General features: G+C 45.5%; 1 protein-coding gene across 1 annotated transcript in view; it reads left to right on the top strand.

Moving 5' to 3' along the window:
• Positions 1–20727, top strand: part of LOC130022486 (zinc finger protein 560-like) — a 131498-nt gene that overhangs the window by 51146 nt on the left and 59625 nt on the right. The gene's annotated exons all lie outside the window — the stretch shown is intronic.

Genomic DNA, 20727 nt, shown 5'->3' with positions numbered 1-20727 from the left:
TAAAACCCAACAATCTAGTAGTAACCAGAATGATAAAAACAATTCAGATCTGTCCAAGAGACCAAGTAAGGCTACATAGTGAACTGTATGGTTTGCTGCCCTTCCACTAAATGTATCCCTTCATTAAGATGGGTCGATAGGCTGGGATTTATTCAAATATACTTTTTGGGGGGCCATACCTAGCAATTCTTAGGTTTTATTCAGCCACTATTTGGCATACTGGGAATGACTCAGGATGACCAAGTTCAGTGGAAGTGTCAAGCTTCCGGACTATTCCTCTTGGTTCATACTCTGGTTTGGAAATTGTGTGCCAAGTGCCACTGCTCGCACGTTGTCAAGGGATAGAGCGTTGACTGTGCAGTGCCCTTGCTCTTGTCCAATCTCTCCAGTTTTCTGGGCCAGTTCCTCTCTGCATCTCCAGGCCTAGCTTTGGAGTCCCTGCTTTCACCCATCTTGATTGGTGACTTCCCCAAGAAACTCATTGTCCTGTGCCCTACCCACAACCTACCAGCCTGTTTTACCTTGAATCAACTCACTTGCGTTTTCCCTGATGGACTTAATGTGCGAGAACATTGGTTAAATGTTTGACCGACCAGTACGAGATAAGGGCACTTCTCACCCCCAGCCCCCACTGTGTGACCGCCACTCCAGCATCTGCCTCTCCACTCCTTTATCTGAGCCCATCCCCCCTGTAGCACATATTCACCTGGGTGGGCATAATATCTGTCAGCGCAGGGTGCCTGGCTCTTTCAAGGTTCCATAGTGGAATGGGTGTGGTGTGACATCACAGACACGGTCTTCTGGCGCATTTTCTGGCCTGTACCCAGACAGGTGGGTCAGCCCGCTACCTGGGAGAAGGAACAAGTAGTGGTCAGTGTGGAAGGGGGACCCTGAAGGCCGATTCTGTCGCAGGACAAGAGCAGCCCCGTGCCTCTCCATCTCCGCACTGTGAGCTGTGGGCCGGGCCAGATTGGGGGGTGATTTTGCGCTTGTTTTTCACTTCGTCCCCATTCCCCAGGTGGTTCGGAGGTGTTGCAGAGGCTTTAGGAGGATGTGGAACTTTGCAGGGTGCGGTGGGGGCTGTACTGGAGAGCCGGGGTCGCGGGTGTGAGTGCGTGATCCCGGAGGACCCCTGCGGCTAGGGTCTCCTCCAGCTCCACGATGAGGCAGTGGCAGGTGGATGGCGGTTGAGCGCAGGGCTGTGGTCTTGGGGTGCAGCTGACCCACTGTTGGAGTCTTTGGCCCTAATATCGCTACTGTAGAACATTTAGGTTCACTTTGAGGGCAGAACCACAGCCCTGCTAATGGTACGAGACCCTGTTGCTATCCATCCTTTTCACTGGCTGCAGTGATGGACCGGGGTTATGTGAGGGGAATGGACCTACAGGTGGTCAGGTTTTGCCAATGAAAATTTACTTTTGGGGCTTTTTGGTTATTTGGGTTTGTGTGTGTGTGTGTGTGTGTGTGTGTGTGTGTGTGTGGAGGGGTAGGGGTGGGTGGGGGGTTGCATACCCAGAGATGCTCAGGGCTTACTCTAGCTCTGAGCTCAGGTATTATTCCTGGCAGTGCTGGGGGACCATATGAGATGCAGAGGATTGATCAGGTCATCAAGGCAAGCACCCTATACATGGTACTGTCTGTCGAACCACAATAATTTTTTTTTTTTGGCACATCAGGAATTCTGCTCCCTCACGTCAAGTTGCAAAGCACCACCCCCACCCTACACTCTTCATCTCTCTCTGATCAGGCGACCCCCAGCTATTTTGCAAGTAAAGCACTTAGTTGTTTTTTTTTTTTTTCCTTAAGGAAGATAGTTGGTGTTTTGTTGGAAAGGGGAGATTTGGTCAGGGACTACTCCTGGTATTTTGGGAAGAAATTTACTTAGAAAGACCTGGAGCAGCAGTACTGCGAATAGGGCACTTGCTTTGCACATTGACAACCTGGGTTCTGTCCCCTGCATTCCAGTGACCCCCAGACTTGCCAGAAGTGAATCCAGAGTACAAACCTAGGAATGCCTCATGAGCACTGCCAATTCTGGCCCAAACATGAAACATTTACACATACATATGCAAACACACATATACATGTGCACAGAAAACATGTGAGAACAGGAAAAAAAAAAGTAAGATTCAGGGAAAACCATGGAAATGCTGGAAAATGGGGTTTTAAGGACCCACTGTTTGACTTTTCAAATGTTTCTCGCTAGAATTTGTCTTTGCGCATGAGTTCTATTTTGTTTGTTTTGCTTCGTTAGAGTTGCCATTTTGTTGTTGCTGTGTTTTGGGCTGCTCTCTATAGTGCTAAGGCCTTACACCTGATTCTGAGCTCAGGGATCACTGCAGCCAGCGGCCAAGGTACCTGAGTATTGTACTTGTATCCAATGCAATATCGCCCTGGCCCCACAGAGAGAATATTTACAGTATAAAGTAGACTCACGGGACTGGAGCGATAGCACAGCGGGTAGGGCATTTGCCTTGCACGCGGCCGACCAGGGTTCGATTCCCAGCATCCCATAGGGTTCCCTGAGCACCGCCAGGAGTAACTCCTGAGTGCAGATCCAGGAGTAACCCCTGAGCATCGCCGGGTGTGACCCCCAAAAGCCAAAATAAATAAATAAAGTAGACTCACTCAAGAAGTTCCTACTGTCAGACACAGTTCATACTATGGTTTTTAGCTAATTCGCTGGTTATTTGGATTATTTTGCTATACAACCGGCTGTTTGTGCAGTTTTCAAATATATTCCTGCACAACAGGAGTGAGTGCTGGATGAGGCTCATGCAGATGTGCTGATTCCGGATTAGAGTGATTCAGACCCAGATGGGCTCAGGTCCAGTGGGGCAGAGCAGGACTGTGCCTTGGGCTCACCTGGGTCCAGAAATGACATTGGTCCCCGGGAGAGAGTGCAGGTTCGTGTCCTTGTCTTCCCTACAAGAATGTAACTGAAGGATTGTTCACTTCAAGTCTGTGACTGCTCCATGGCAGAGCCACATTCCAGGCTATGGTTCCCCAGGGCAGGCCTGTTGCTGGCACGCAGGAGCTCCTGACTTCAGAGTCAGCCCTTGGCTATGCTTCTCGGAACTTTTCTGTGGGGTCCAGGGAGGAGTCTGAAGGCTACCGATTCCTCCTCTGTAGCTTGGGCCCATAGCTCCTGTCCCGAAGGGCAAGACAGATACCAACACATTTTGCATCTGCAGAGGAGACAGGCGTCTGACAGTGTCTCCCCAAGGTGGGTCTGTGAGCTGGTGCTTGAGGGTGTGGCTGGTCAGAGGAGGTGGGGAGGCGGGGAAGTGCTCCTCTCACCCACTGCTCTGACTTCTCCAGGTCTTTGCCCAGAGCCTCCTGCTGATCCTCAGAACAACAGAGGTGGGAGACAATGGTGATGCACCTTCTGAAAAACTCTCCCCAGGTTGGAGGGGAGTGACAGAATGACACGAGGCAGTGACATGAACACACGGGTTTCCTCGGTTCTCTAGTTTCTTCAGGAAAGATCCCTGGGATGAGACTTCAGATTGGAGCGCCCCACTCTGCTGTTTGAAGCCACTTTTGTGTCATTTGTTTTGTTGTATTTGGACCCAGTGGTGCTCAAGGAGTACTCACAGCTCAGTGCATAAAGATCGCTCCTGACTGATCTTGGCAACTATACGGATTGCTGGGGGTCCAAACCTGGCCCCTAGGGTTTTTTTTTTGGTTTAATTTGGGGGTGCATACCAAGTGATTCTCAAAATCATTCTTTGCTTTGCACGCCAGCATTGCACCTGGCAGTGCATCAGGGATCATATGGAACACAGGATCGGCAGCTCTATGTGCTGTCCCTAAACCCATCCTGCTCCTTTGTTTTCTTTTGTGTTTATTTTTGTGCATAGTGAAGATGCTCAGTAAGTCCTCTTGGTTCTGTGCTCTGGACTCCCACCTGACAGGCATCAGAACCCCAGGGGTGTGCTGGTCCCATATGTGCCCTGGCAGCTACAATGACTCGGGCCCCAGGACATGTCTATCTCTGTTTTGTCCTTCCCTCTCTGAAGAGCCTTCCCTGCTCAGTCACACAGTCTCACGTTCGCTTACTGCTGTATGTGCAGTTCCGGGCATGCACTGGTCCCAGGGAGGTGACCTAAACGATATCTGAGTCCAGTTTAGGTGTTGGGATAAAGTCACTTTTACCTGTTTTGAGAGGGATTTGGATGACCCTGAACTGTGATTTCCTATAGGCACACATGTCCACACACAGCTTTGAGTCGCTCTCTGGATATGGGTTATCATGTTCTCATCCCTAGTGATCACGGGCTGTGGAGGTACAGGGATCTGTGTTCAGTGGATTTTGCTGCACCCAGGGACCCTCTAATGGGTCCCAGGGTCTGTGCTCAGGTGTTACTCTCTGCAGTGCTCACTGGACCAGTGGTGCTAGAATTAGTCCTGGGGCGGTCATCAAAGACTGACACCAACAACCTTCTAGTATAGCATCCTCTCACTTGAGCAGGTCCAGGTTCCCTTAGTGTGACTTCTGGGGCCCATCAGCTAGGAGTGCGCATGGAGACTGGTTCTGAGTGGAAAGGCCCTGAGACACCCTAGGGCCCTCGGGTCCTGGCCTCACAGCAAAGGGAATGAATGGGATGGGGATAGGCACTAGCTCCCAATCCCTGAGCGTGCTGACTCAGGACATAGTGACCGCCGATGTGGCCAGGAGCTTCACCCCGGAAGAGTAGATGTGCGTGGACACCTCTCAGAGGAAACTCTGCAGGGATGTGATGCTGGAGACCTACCAGCACCCGCGGACCATTGGTGAGAGCAGTATGGGGCTGATTGTATCTGGACAAACCCAATCTGTCATGACTCCAGTGAGCCAAACCATGGCTGTTTGTTCAACTGTATGTGTGATTCCAATGGGCCAGGATGTTTGACATTTGTGTGGTAGCTGTTCCTGTAGTTTCTTCCATGGTTTTCTTCATGATGCTCACCTGGGGATACTTAGAGCTTACTCTTATCTCTGTACTCAGGAATCACTCTTTGTGTGTTTGTGGGACTCTTCTGTGGGGTGATTGGGATCCACCCAGGATGATAAGCTCCCTAAGGTGCTGGATTGTTGCTCAGGCTCTCTAAATAGTTTCCTTCCATTGTTAAATCAGTTTACTTCTTGTACTACACATAACTTCAGTGTCTTTGTTTGGTTTGTTTTTCCTTTGTTTTGGGGATACAGTCCTCATTCCTCTTGGCTTTATGCTGAAGGATTACTCCTGGGAGTGCTTAGGGACCATGGCGTTGCTGAGGATTGAATTCATCTGACAGCTTAAAAGGTTAGTGCCTTACTCCTGGTACTATTGCACCTCTGTATCATTATAACACTGTCATCCCATTGTTCATTGATTTACTTGAGCATCTCCATTCGTCCCAGACCTGAGATTTTAGCAGCCTCTCCTTACTTGTCTTTCCTAATGCTGCCATATTGGAGGCTCTTTCAGGGTCAGGGGAATGAGACCCATTATTGTTACTGTTTTTTGGCATATCGAATACGCCACAGGTAGCTTGCCAGGCTCTGCCATGTGGGCGGGATACTCTCGGTAGATTGCCGGGCTCTCTGAGAGGCATATATATATATATTTTTCCTCTATGATTTGTTGCCAACTGTAGACTATTGCACCAGGTCATCAAATTATTATTTTTTGACTTTGATTTGGTTTGGGGTTTACACCCAGCAATGAATGCTCAGGGATTATTTCTGGTGATGTCAGGAATCACTCCTGGCTATGCTCTGGGACCATATGGGATATTGGGGGATCAAACCTGTATGTATGTGCAACACTTGTGTCCTGCTTGCTATAATGTGTGATGACACTGCTGCCTCAAAATGCATGGCTACTGCCTTTCGGCCTATTATCGAGGATGAGGAGGAAAAACTGGATGAAAAACTCGGCACTCGCTTATGTGATGAAGAGATAGGGACATCTAGTGGTGAAAAAGATCTAGGCCGAATTAGGGACTGTGAAGATATTGAAAGGGTTAGCAAATGGTTAGAGAAGATCATGCAAAAAATTGCACAGATGCAGAAAAAAACAATGGGAACAAAACAGGTATATCCACCTAGAGAGATAATGGTGCCAGACATCGTGAGTGACCTGCCGCTGGAACCCTCAGGCCCCCCCCCCCTTTAGAGGAAGAACTGATTAAAGTAAAAGGGAAATCAAGGAGATTTGTAATTTCAGCAGTTACAGAATATCATGCTTGAAAATTCTGCCAAAATTGTCCCAAAACATGGGAGAAGCCGCACTGTTGCCTTCCCCGTGAGACGCACATTTAATGATGATGCAGAAAAGTGGGAGGTGAATTTTGAGTCCATCCTTTTAAATTCCTTTCAATGCTAAAACAAGCCACCAGCGCTTATGGGGTTAATTCTAACCATGTGATGGGCATCTTGGAAGCTTTTGTGGAAACCAATACTATGATACCTAATGATTGGCAGAATATGGCCAATACAATTTTGGAAAGCCCTCAGTACGTACAATTTAGAGCTTGGTGGAAAGAGGAGGCTGAGAAACATGCTAAGAGAACATGCCTTCCCCGCCAATGCCCCAGTAGCAATAGATCAATTAACGGGCGCAGGACAGATGCTCAGTTTTCAATACCTGAAACCATATTGACTGCATTGAAAAAAATCTGTCTTAAAGCCTGGTAGCTCAATGATGCTTCAGGAAAACCTTCTGTTTCCTTCATAAAAATAGTGTGAGGGAATGCTGAGCCATTTATAGATTTCCTGACCCATCTTGGGGATTCTTTAAAAAGAACAATCCAAGATCAAGAGGCTCGAGATATGCTGTTATCCACATTGGCTATAGAGAATGCTAATATTGAATGCAGAAAGGCTATTCAGTCGGCCAAGGCGTCTGGGAAAGATACCGTAGATGACTTTATTAGAGTCTCTAGGGACATAGGATCTCCAACTCATCAAGCCCAACTGATAGCCTTAGCCTTCAAAGAAGGAATGCAAATGAAATGCTTTAAGTGTAGCAAAATTGGACATTTAAAAAGGGACTGCCGCAAACTTAATTGTGGCCAAAAAAGGGGAGCCTCCTGGTATGTGCCTTAGATGTGGGAAAGGCAGACATTAGACTAATGAATGTAGATCTAAAAAAAGATAAATTTGGAAATCCCATTTCTGATAACTTGGGAAACGGGAAGCAGGGCTTAGCCCGGGCCTCCCCCAACAATCTGGGAATCAAAAATTAAACAGTCTACTTTTACCCTCTGGTATTCTATAAGACCCTCCTCCCCCCAATATCCAAAAGGCAGCAACCACCTATAGTTCTGAAGCAGTCAGCAAAGAAGCTGACACACAAAAAATTAACTCATGCAGACCTGAAGAGAACTACGGAAGGCAGTGCTGCAGGAGATATATTGGTTATTCAGGATTTTCATTTTAAACCTAAAATTGTACATAAGGTGCCAGCTAATGTATATGGCCCCTTGCCAAAAGGTTCAGTGGGATTAGTATTGGGAAGGAGTAGCTTAACCTGTAGGGGTGTCAATACCCACATTGGAGTTATAGATAGTGATTTCACAGGAGAAATTCATATCATGATATTGGTAATGGTACCAATAAAATTATTAAAAGGAGAAAGAGTTGCACAGCTCCTGTTGCCATATATTCCAGGAAAGCACCAAAATAAGGAAAGAGAAGGGGTTTTTGGAAGCACCAATTCGGAAATTTACTGGCAAATGTTTATAACAAAAACTCATCCATCCCTAATGGTGATGTTCGAAGGGAAGGCAAGAATAGAAGGCATGGTGGATTTGGGAACAGATGTGTCATTTATTGCCTCACACCATTGGCCGCAGGAATGGAAAAAATGTTCTGTGAATGCTACTTTTTCAGGTTTGGGTGTGATAACTTATGTGCATAAAATGTTAATGTTTTAACGTGTACTGGTCCAGATGACGCAGTGGCTACAATACAACCATATATTGCAGACATTGCTATCACCTTATGGGGGATAGATTTACTAGAATAATGGGGAATTAGGAGGGATACTGGGATCTGTGGTGGTGAGAAATGGGCACTGGTGGAGGGATGGGTATTTGATCATTGTATAATTGAAACCCAAGCACAAAAATTTGTAAGTCTACAACTGTAACTCATGGTGTCTCACTAATAATTTTTTTTTTCTTTTTGGGTCACAGCCGGTGATGCCCAGGGGTTACTCCTGGCTCATGCACTCAGGAATTGCTCCTGGCAGTGCTCAGGGGGACCATAAGGGATGCTGGGAATCGAACCTATGTCGGCTATGTTGGCTGCGTGCAAGGCAAACGCCCTACCCTCTGTGCTATTGCTCCAGCCCCTAATAAAATTTTTTTTAAAATGTCCATAGAAAGACGTTTTTGATAGGGGCCACTGCTTGTAAAAAATTTTCACCCTGAGTCACTCTTCCCATTACTTGGGAAAAAGTAGACCCTGTCTGGGTTGAGCAGTGGTCCTTAAAGCAGGAAAAACTGTCTGCCCTACATTAATTGGTTAAGGAACAATTAACACAGGGTCATGTCCTACCTAGTCAGAGCCCATGGAATATCCTGGTTTTTGTAAGTAAAAAAAAAAAAAAGCAGAAAAAGGAGAATGTTGACCGATCTACAAAAAGTTAATGAGTATATTGGAACCAATGGGCCCATTACAACTGGGCCTTCCTAATCTGGTTCTCATTTCTCAACATAAGAGGATAATAACTATCCATCTTAAGGATTGTTTTTACTCCATTCCCTTGCAACCCGATGATATGCCAAAAATTGCTTTTACTTTTCCCTCTTTAAATAATGAGAGTACTAGTAAAAGATACCACTGGACTGTATTGCTTCAAGGAATGATAAATAGCCCGATAATGTGTCAATATTTTGTAAACCAGCCCTTAGAAAAGTTTGCAGATGCCAAATTCATTCATTACATGATTGATCTATTGCTGCCTGTCCCACCAGAACAGGGCATAAAAATTATATAAAAACAGACCTTTAATGAATTAGAATCTCGGGCTTACAAATAGCTTCTGAAAAAGTCCAGAAAATGCCTCCCTGGTAATACCTAGTATTTGGTATTTGGGAAACAACAATTATTCCTCAAAAGATACAAATTATAAGAGATAATATAAAAACATTAAATGATTTTCAGAAATTATTAGGGGATATTAATTGGCTTCGACCATCTCTTGGAATTCCAACTTATGCCTTACAAAATTTATTTCACACTTTGGAAGGCAATACTGCCTTGACAAGCCCCCGTGAACTTACAAAGGAAGCAGAACAGGAGCTTGGCATAATAGAACAATTTGTGCAACAAGTTCAATTAAATAGATTTATGCCTTTTTCTAAAATCAGCCTGATGGTATTACATACTTCACACTCCCCTACTGGAATATTGATACAAGGCAATACTATAGTAGAATGAAGTTTCCTTCCAAACAAGGCAGATAAAACTCTCTCATCATATATTACTAAAAATATCTAAAATTATATCTAAAGGTCGTTTGCGCTGCGGACAATAGGTTAAGACCCTGCAGAGATAATAGTTCCATTAACCAATGATCAAATAAAACATTATGGGGATTAAATGAGGATTGGCAAATTGCCTGTACTAATTACTTGGGAATAATTCATAACATCTTTCCTAAGCATAAGATGTTTCAATTTTTTTTTCTTTTTGGGTCACACCTGGTGATGCACAGGGGTTACTCCTGGCTCTGCACTCAGGAGTTACTCCTGGCGGTGCTCAGGGGACCATATGGGATGCTGGGAATTGAACCCGGGTTGGCCGCATGCAAGGCAAATGCCCTATCTGCTGTGCTGTCTCTTCAGCCCTGATGTTTCAATTTTTTAGTTTTACAAATTGGATATTGCCAAATACAGTTAAAAATGGACCGATTCCTTCTGCTCCTACTTTTTAAAAAACTGATGCTAACAATCAATGTAAAGCTGTTTATACTAATTTTTCCTTAACATGTAAAATTGATACTCCATATAAATCTGTAAAAAAATGAATGGTATGCCATAATTTGCTTATTACAAGACTTTGAGGAAGCCTTAAATATCGTTACTGATTCATAGTATGCAGCTTGGACTATAAAGCATTTAATTACAGTTGCTCTTCCTCTGACACAGAATGAGTTAATAGTACTATTTAAAACATTACAGGATCTTTTGCATGCTAGAATTCATCCATTATATATTACCCACATATGTGCACATTCCAACTTGCAGGGGCCTGTGGCCCATGGGAATGATGTGGCTGATAAATTAATCACTTCACTTATAATCACTTGTCATCCTGTTGTTCATCAATTTGCTGGAGCGGGTACCAATAATGTCTCCATTGGTCCCTGTCAGGGTTAGGAAGATGAGGCCTATTATTGCTACTGTTTTTGGCGTATCGAATATGCCACAGGTAGCTTGCCAGGCTCTGCCATGTGAAAAAAGGAGATTCTGCTTCGCTCTCTTCTGGGAGCTTTGTTTTTATAGTCTCTGGATCTTGGCCATTGATGAGATTACATGGTGCCGGGGGTAGTTTGTGGGTGTGACTGCGAAGCTACTGGAAAACTGGGGGTCTGGGTGGAGGAGGCCCAGCCCTGATCCAAGCAGGCTTGGAGATCTCAGCCACGGGTCCTGCATACCTGGGTTCCTCTGCCGATTCCTTGGTGCGTGAGGCTCGTCAGAGCACGTGGAGAGTGGCCTTGAGCATGACTGGCTGGGTTTTGGAGGTTTTCAGCTACCGGAGTTCTGCTTGGGGTGGGGAGGGCGACTCAACCCGCTCTCCTCCGAGGGGCCCAGGTGAACACAGCCTGATGCGGTGGCAGGGGATTGTGCAAAAAGTTCTCATAAGATACATCATCAGAATGCTAAAGCATTATTTTTTTTTTCCTTTTTGGGTCACACCGGCGATGCTCAGGGGTTACTCTTGGCTCATGCACTCAGGAATTGCTCCTGGCGGTGCTCAGGGGACCATATGGGGTGCTGGGAATCAAACCTGTGTTGGCTATGTTGGCTGCATGCAAGGCAAACGCCCTACCCGCTGTGCTATCGCTCCAGCCCCAATGCTAAAGCTTTAAAAACAAACTTTTCAATGACAAAAGCCCAGGCAAAGGAAATTGTGCAACAATGCTCTACATGTCATGTCATCAATGCCCCTTATATGCCACTGGGTACTAATCCCAGGGGACTGGGGTCTAATCAGTTATGGCAGATGGATGTAACTATCGTATCAGCATTTGGAAAACGTAAGTATGTACATCAATCTATAGATACCTTTTCCCATTATCGATGGGCAATGGCATTAACCTCTGAACGTGCAAATTCAATAATAACACACCTTCTGGAGGACTTTGCTGCAAAGGGTGTCCCTCAAACAATTAAAACTGATAATGCACCTGCCTATACCTCCTCAAAATTGTCATTATTCTTTAAAGCATATAATGTCATCTATATCACAGGCATTCCATACAATAGTACAGGACAAACAAAAATTGAAAGAGTTAACAGGACATTAAAGGACATGCTTTTAAAACAAAAAAGGGGAATATATACTGGTAATCCCTGGAAACAAATAGCTAGAGCACTGTTTACCTTAATTCTTTTTTCTTTTTGGGTCACACCCGGCAATGCACAGGGGTTACTCCTGGCTCTGCACTCAGGAACTACTCCTGACAGTGCTCAAGGGACGATGTGGGTGTGGGATGCTGGGAATCGAACCTGGGTCGGCCACATGCAAGGCAAACACCCTACCCTCTATGCTATTGCTTCAGCCCAAACATTTTTTAAATTTAATTGAAACTCAAACTGTGGCTGAAATACATTGGAATAATGACCAAAAACAGCATACGGAGGAAAATTCCCAAGAAGTGAAGGAAACCCCTCCGATAATTACCAAAGGGCATATTATAATAATCCCATTACTAATACGTGGGTCCCTGTAAATATCATGCAATGAGGAAGAGGCTTTGTTTTTGTTTTCACAAATAAAGAAAAATTTTGGTGCCCCTCAAAGAGGCTCAAATTAATAAATGTCCACTCCACTGGAGCAAGTGGAGAAGAGAATGAAAAGACTACCCCTTGATGAACAAGACAGAATACCTCGTAGTCTTCTCCCTCGAACTCAGGATGCAAAGTACTCTACCTGGGAACAATTGAAGGCACTGTCATCTCAAGCAGAAGGAATGCTGATATTGACCTGGACCCCAAGAACACCATAGACACTCTTCCTGGCTATGTCATCACTAATTATGATGCTGGTAAGTCCCTTGACAACTAACATGACATCCTGGACCTACCTTCCTAACCCGCCTTTATTAAGGGGAGTATCATGGCAGGACAATCCACACCTATTTACACTAATGAAACATCTTGGCTGCCTGGCCCATGTGATGATAGAGGCCCAATCAAACCCAAAGAAGAAGGCACAAATTTTCCTGAATATGTTATTGGGGTGGAAGGGATGCCTATCTGCGTTGGTAATGGGAGTCATTGTTTAAAAACACACATACAATATTGGATGGCTGAAAGTCACAATTCTACTAAATCTGATAAAAAGCCATTGTTATTGCTCTCAGCAAATGGATTTTTTTCTTTGCCTTTTGGGTCACACCCAGCGATGCTCAGGGGTCACTCCTGGCTCTGCACTCAGGAATTACACCTGGCGGTCCTTGGGGAGACCATATGGGATGCCGGGGATTGAAACTGGGTTGGCCGCGTGCAAGGCAAATGCCCTACCCACTGTGCTATCGCTCCGGCCCCGCAAATGGATTTTTAGATATGGGAAGTGAAAACTATGATACTCTACCGTCTTTGCCTGTATGTGAACTCCCTAGAGTTACTGAATTAGGAAATTGGCTATATTGGAAGCAGTATAGAGGAGAAAAAGCTAGAATCTATATTGATTCTCCTTATGGGAAAATTATTGATTGGAGACCAGTGGGCTCAGCCTGGGGAAAAGGAACTAACAAGGTTCTGAACTGAGGAGCAATAAATACAAGGCTCTGAATTGTCCCAAATTATAATTAACTCTAATATAGGCATAGTGTGGCATGGAGGTGGCTTTGTGCCTCCTACACCCTTCTTTCCTGGGCATAAGAAGCAAAATAATCTGTGGAAAATAGGGAATGCTTTTGGATTCGTGATGGCCTGGACAGACTATATCCAACATAACAATGTCAGAACAAAACATACTTTACATTTTGATAGAAATTTTACCCGCTATATACAGGCTTGTGTTCCACTGTCATATATCATACTTAAAAGGAGAATTAGCTGGGATAGGGCTGGAGCGATAACACAGTGGTAGGGCGTTTGCCTTGCATGCAGCCAACATGGCCGACCTGAGTTCGATTCCTCTGCCCCTCTTGGAGAGCCCAGCAAGCTACCGAGAATATCTCACCCGCGCCGCAAAGCCTGGCAAGCTACCTGTGATGTATTCAATATGCCAAACACAGTAACAAGTCTCAAAATGGAGACGTTACTGGGCCCGCTCGAGCAAATCGATGAACAACGGGAGGACAGTGGATAATGGACAGAGTAGCATGAGTAGTAATATCTTGCACTGATTGCTCTATGTTCACTTGTATTAATAACACCATGAGTCTCACAGCATAAGAAAGCATCTATTTCCTTAGAGCTTGCGTGGGGGTGTGGATGCCTGTGCGGCTTAACCACTTCTGGGAAGACAGTCCAGCTACCAACATTCTTTGCTGGCTGGTCACTGACCTGGCACGATGCACAGAGAGATTTGTAGGCCTCATAATTGCTATTATTACCCAGGCATGCGGGTCCCGGGGCTGAGGTCTCTAAGCCTACTCGACTGGGCCTTCTCCACCCAGACCCCCCATCTTCCAGTAGGTAGATGTCACACCCACCAGCTGCCGCCAGCGCCAGGTTGGTCCCATCAACGGCCAAGACGCAGAGACTATAAAACCCAGCTCTTATTATCTTATTTTTCCTTTGGAGAACCTGGCAGGCTACCAAAAGTGTCCTGCCCGCACGGCAGAGTCTGGCAAACTTCCCGTGTCGTGCTCAATATGCCAAATACCAGTAACAATGATGGGTCTCATTCTCCTAATCCTGAAAGGGCATTGAAATGGCTCTTTTAAAATCTCAGGACTAGGAAGAAGGAGGCGTTACTGGTGCCTGCTCGAGGAAATCGACGAACAACAGGATGATCGTGATCGTGATGGGACTCATTGCCATCACTGCTACGGCAGCAATGGCTGGTATTGTGTAGCAGCAAGGATCTCAGACCACTGATTTTGTTAAGAAATGGCATGAGAATCCTGAGAGACAGCAAACAGCCTAGCGACAAATTGATGCAAGATTACAAGAGGAACTGGCTGATGTTACACAAATTGTTACCCTACTCGGTGACCAGCTACTGAGTTTAAGAAGACTTAAAGTCTCTAAAATGTGACTGGAATACTTCTGCGTTTTGTATAATTCCTGTACCTTATAATGAGACTGAGTTTCCATGGGAAAAGGTTAAAAAGCATTTTTTAAACCATAAAAATATGACCGACAAAATTATACAGTTGCAAACTAACATTCACTCTGTATTTCAGGACCACTTGCAAGTCTGGGGACCTGATACCATTTGGGATGGGCCATTAGATGGGATCACTCAACTAAATCCTAAGAAGCATATTCTAGGCCTTGTGGTAGGCTTTATTGGTATGTTTGTACTTATTGTTCTGTTGTTGTTTCTTTTTTACATAGCCTGACAAAAATTCAGAAAACAAAACAGAATAACCCAACAACAACACACTGCACATGTCATCATGATGGCTAAACTGGCTGCAAAACAAAAAGGGGGAGATGTTGGAGCCCGATGAGTGTCACAAGAAAGTTCCAACAGACACTGTTTTGCAGTGTCATGGCTGCAAGCAGCTTGGAACTGTGATTGAACTGGGCTGGGGTCAGCATGTCACAATGCAGCTGCTCCTTGACCTTGATTGATTATGCTATGCTATGTTTAGGTAAAATTAGAGGGGACATCCTGTCTAGACAGAAATGTAGATGATTGAAATATGGGGTCTGGAGATTAATCATTGACAGAGCAAGTCTGTGCCTTGTTAAGATCAATAGCTTTTGTCCACACGGATTTGGTGATGTGCCCTAGCGTACTGTATTACAATAAAAGGAGTTTGCTGGGTTTGATCAGCGCCATTTGAGAGATTTTTTTTTTTTGCTTTTTGGGTCAGGGGTTTACTGGGTATTGAACCCAATCGCCCACATGCAAGGCAAACACCCTACCTGCTGAACTCTTTCTCCGGCCCCCATCTGAGAGAACTCTTGGCCCTCTACGCTTCCTCATTCCACAAGCCTTGCTTGTCTCTGTGTCCCCCACTGATCACTTGATTGAGAAACAACACTATCATATCTCTTCTACCACAAGGGCATTTATTTCTTCAGGCCTCACCCCATCAGATGCTGCTCTATTTCGGTGCTCAGTGTCACTTCTAATGGTTCTTGAATGAATTCAGCAAGGATCAGGGTTTACTCCTGGGCTCTCCGCACTCAGGGATCACTTCTGGCTGGGTTGGGGGACACTAGGCGATGTCAGAGATAGAACCTGGATTGTCTGAGAGCAATGCAAGTACCCCACCTGGGTGTGGTCTGTCTGGATACTGTTTTTTTTTAACTAAAAAGAAAAATGGGGCTCTTGCCATCTTTAACCATTTTTGGATTTATTAAGCTCTTGGTTTTACTGAAATCAGTGATGATTCATCAGTGACTCAGTAAACTCCATGTAGTGCCGGGCCTAGAGAAATGGTACAGCAGCAAAGGTGATTGTCTTGCAAGTAGTGGTCATGGGTTCAATCCTTGGCATCACATGTGGTGCCCGAGCACCACCAGTGGGTGGTGATTCCTGAGTACAGAGTCAGGAGAAACCCCTGAGCATTCCCAGGAGAGACCCCAAACAAGACAAAAACAAACTACATATTGTGCTGCGATCAAACCCATGTCAGCCATGTGCAAGGACAGTGCTACACAATTTGTGATGTTTTTCAGGCCCTGGGTCTTATCTCTCTAATAACCACAAATCTGAAGCGTTTTGGAAATGGACATTCTGCTCATGCCTTTTCAGTAATTTTCCCAGTTATGTCAGGTTTACCTGTCACCTTTTCCTTGTCACTAATCCATGCCTCTGTCTCTGTGAGGGCAGGGCATTCTGGGGTAAAGCTTGCACTGATCTCCTAGCTGGAAGGAGGAGACCTGAGGCCGGGAAAGAGAGGTGTGTGTGCACACTTTCACTCCCTTGGACTGTCCATCATGAATGATCCTGTGCTTTACTTTCTTGGCTTTCTTGTTATTCTTTCTCATCTGTCAATCCATGAGATTCACAGCCCTCGGTCTCTGTCTGTGCCTTATCAGCCTGATGGCACAGCCTGCAATGTACCTGAAAATATTTTTTGCCTTTATTTTAAATAGTTAATAAGTGAGTCCACAGCAAAGCTTCTTTGGGCCTGAGTGATAGCACAGTGGGGAATGTGCTTGCCGTGCCTACAGCTTACCTGCTTCAATTACCAGTGTCCCATATGGTCCCCCCCTAAAATCACCGGGTCTGCTCAAAAAACAATACCAAAAAGCTAGTGTAGGATTGCCAAGCTCCTCACGGCAGTCCTCTAAATGGATCTTCCCTTTGCTATGGAATTGTTTGGACTGTGAGAATCACAGAGATGTCCTCCACCTGCACTGCCTAATTCAACTACATTCCTTTTGACGAATTCTTACTTTATGTATTGTGTTTGGTTTCAAAACTGAAACCATGGCATCAGGATTTGGCACTTCATCAATTTGATTTGGGAACTTGGTCACCAAATACGAATGAGTTGGTAAGATTCATAAATTTGAAATAAATATAATTATGCCAGTGGGATAGTCAGAGGAACAAGCATGTGATCTTTAAGGTGGAGGGCTGAGCACTGTCAAGAGTGAACTTGAAGTAGAGGGCCCTTTACCTGGTGCTGAAATCACTGCTCAAAACCTCAAGAAATTCCTGGGGGCTGGAGGAATAGCACAGTGGGTAGGGTGTTTGCCTCACATGCAGACGACCCGGGTTCGATTCCCAGCATCCCATATGGTCCCCTGAGACTGCCAGGGGTAATTCCTGAGTGCAGAACCAGGAGTAACCCCTGTACATCGCCAGGTCTGACTCAAAAAAGTAAAAAGAAAAAAACCTAAAGAAATTCCTATTTTTTCTTTTACTGCATAAAAAGACTTGATTTTTTTGTTTGATAGAAAACGGTAATTGTTTAAAAGAACAGTGAGAAGGACAGATGCTTTACATTGGAATGGATGGCCCATCCCTAGCAACCCATTTGGTCCCCAGAGACCCACTACCAGTGATCCCTGAGCACTGCTTTGTGTGGCCCCTCTTCCAAAGTAAATAGAAACTACAACAAAAAGAACAAAAAGGTCATTGATCCTGGAGAGAAATCAGCTTTGGTGAGATGTTTTCAATGACACGGTGGTCTGTCTCAGTTGTGTGAGATGTTCTCAATGACACAGTGGTCTGTCTCAGTTGTGTGATGATACTTTATTGCCTTCACATGTGCATCACAGGCTCCACAATGAGCTAGAACCCAGACTCGAGTGTATTTCACTTTCTCCTGAAACTGATGTGTCAGTTCTCTGCAGAGGGAGTTAATTCTATTTGTGCCCCTTTATTAAATTGAAAAAAGAAATAATAGAATTTGTGACCCCCCAGATCCATCAGTTTTGCTTTTCTGACTTACAATAACATTATCTTTCGGAGAGCCCGGCAAACTACCGAAAGTATCTCACCCGCACGGGCAGAGCCTGGCAAGCTCTTCGTGGCATATTCGATATGCTAAATACAGTAACAACAATAGGTCTCATTCCCCTGACTCTGAAAGAGCCTCCAGTTGTTGGGAAAAGACGAGACGTTACTGGTGCTCGCTTGAGTAATTTGAAGACCAACAGGATGACAGTGATAGAGTGAACTTACAGTAACATTAATTTATTCCATGGTGAAACAACCCACATGTTGGCTATTGCATTCATGTAGTGCAAACGTTAGAAACCACACTTGAAGGGCTCAATTTTTTTTTTCTTTTTGGGTCACACCCAGCGATGCTCAGGGATCATTCCTGGCTCTGCACTCAGGAATTACTCCTGGCGGTGCTTGGGGGACCATATGGGATGCCGGGGATTGAACCCAGGTCAGCTGCGTGCAAGGCAAACGCCCTACCCGCTATGCTATCACTCCGGCCCCTCAATTTTTTTTATGTCAATAATTGGAATCCTTCTCTGAAGTTCTACAATGAAGCAGCCAGCCCAGGTGGAATGTCTCTGACCATGGAGTGAGCACTCATGCCCTCAGCCCCATGGGGATGCTGAGACAGGCGGGATTTCCTCTGAGGATGATCAGAATGGAGAGAGCAACCTCGCTCCAAAGAAGCCCTCCCCTGGGAAAAGCTCCTCGGTGTCTATTTTTTTCTTCTCACGGATACAAACCCCCACAGTGGGGCAGCCCCTGGTCTGTGGGAGAGGAGCACTATTTATAGTGAGTCCCTCATGCCGACAGGCCCACAAGTATTGTCATCATGGACTGATCCCATCCAAATATAAAAAATATGGGAGAGCCTCCCTTTGTTCTCAGCACCGTGATGTTCCCATAGAAACCCGCAATGGACAGAAATTCTAGGAATTTCAGCAGTAAGGAGAAACTTTGAGTCAAGATTTACCCTGTTGTGACCATATGAACATAAAAGCAGGAGAGAAATCTTACACATGTGAAGAATGTGGGAAAGCTTTTTTTTTTTCTCGACTCTCAAGCCTCAGTGGTCACAAGAAAATTCATGCTGGAAAGAAATCTTATCAGTGTCTACTTTGGACACATCTTCCATCCTTAGCGAGCCCTCCAAGCATCATTACTTGCTGGTCCCTTCTCTATCTCAGCTACCAGTTGACCCCGGCACACTGGAGTATGATCCCCCAGAGTCACCGGACTTACTCCCTATAGGAGAGGGAATGGGTAGGAGAGAAGCCTCTGCCCTGACCCTCCACACACTGCGGGCTACAGCCGCCTCAGAGAAAGAATCACGTGGAAGGGGGAAAGCTGGTTGTCAAGCAGCAATTCATTTATTAGCTCTCACACAGGTTTTTTTATACATACATTTCAGGGGGCAATCCACATCTATCACATTTACCTCGTCAGGCTCAGATGGTAACTGTTACATCCCTCATCCTCAACCAGAGTGCCTACCTGTGTGCAGTGCTGGAGCAAGCCCCTGGGCCCCTGTGAACAAGTCCGGCTCCTGTTTCCAAGGGCAGAGAATTTGGTCAAAGTCTCAGGCTGGCTGCTGAGACCCCAACAAGCTGCCTTTTCACCCAACATGTGAGGCCAGCTTCCAAAGCCATGGAATGATCCTCCTGGCCCCTATCTCTGTTGTCCTTGGGTGTTAGTCTCCGATTATGTTATTTTATATTCCACGAATGAGTGCAGTTGTTCTATATCTGTCCCTCTCTCTCTGACTCATTTCACTTGGCATAATACTCTCCATTTCGATCCACTTCTATGCAAATTTCATGACTTCTTCTTTTCTAACAGCTGCATAGTATTCTATTGTGTAGATGTACCGGAGTTTCTTTAACCAGCCATCTGTTCTCAGGCACTCGGATTTTCTCCAGATGCTGGCTTTTGTAAATAGTGCTGCAATAAACATACAAGTGCAGGTAGCATTTCTACTGTCATTTTTGCATATCCAGGATATATTCCCAGAAGTAGTATTGCTGGGTCAAATGGGAGCTACACTGATTTCTTGGGCCTGTCAGTCAGGAATGTACGTGGAGGCTGGTTCCTCTCGAAGGGACAGGGGAGAGGTCCTGAAACAGGGAGAGGCCCAGAAAATACGGTGGGGACTGTCTGTGACTGCCACCCCCTGTTTGTGTTGGCTCAGGATGCAGTGACCTTCTCGGATGTGGCCGTGAACTTCACCCTGGAAAAATGGAAGCTCTACAGGGACGTGATACTGGAGACCTACCAGCACCTGCGGGCTGTCGGTTCAGAGCCTCGTGGGGCACACCCTGCTGCCATAGACCTACTTGCACTCCTGGGGTGTGGCCAGTCTGCGTCTTCAGCAGGGGCCATGATCTGAATAGTTCCTTCCAGTGCTAAATCAATTTGCATCTTGTACTACATACAACTTTGTTTGGTTTTGGTTTTGGTTTTATTTGGGGGCCAAGTTCATATTCCACTTTGCTCTGTGCTAAATGATCACTCCTTGGGGTGCTCAGGGACCCTGGGGCTGCTGATGGTTGAACACGGTTGCCAGCTTTGATGGTTTGTGTCTGACCCCCAGTACTATTGCACCATGAGGTTAAGCTTAAGAATTTTGCTTTGTTTTGATTTGGTTTTGAGGTTTCACCCGGGAATGCTCAGGGATTACTCCTGGCTGTGCTCTGGGAATATATGTGCTGTGGGGAATCAAACCCGTGTTGTGCATGGTGCAGGTGTCCTACCCGCAATAATATTTACCCCCTCCACCCCCCTGGCCCATCACAAGTTTATTTCTTAGGACCTCAGCCCATCATGTCCTGTTCTATGTCAGTATTTGGGGGGCACTTCCAATATTTCTTAGAAGACTTTAGCAAGACTCAGGGTTTGCTCCTGGGTTCTGCACTCAGGGATCACTCCTGGAGGTTCAGGGGACCGTATGGGATGTTATGGATCAAACCTGGATTGACCATGAGCAAACCAAG

This window comes from Sorex fumeus, unplaced genomic scaffold (assembly GCF_029834395.1).
Source record: "Sorex fumeus unplaced genomic scaffold, SorFum_2.1 ptg000019l, whole genome shotgun sequence".
NCBI classification, from domain to species: domain Eukaryota; kingdom Metazoa; phylum Chordata; class Mammalia; order Eulipotyphla; family Soricidae; genus Sorex; species Sorex fumeus.
Note: the sequence above shows the minus strand (reverse complement) of the source record. Positions and strands in the feature narration are given on the sequence as shown.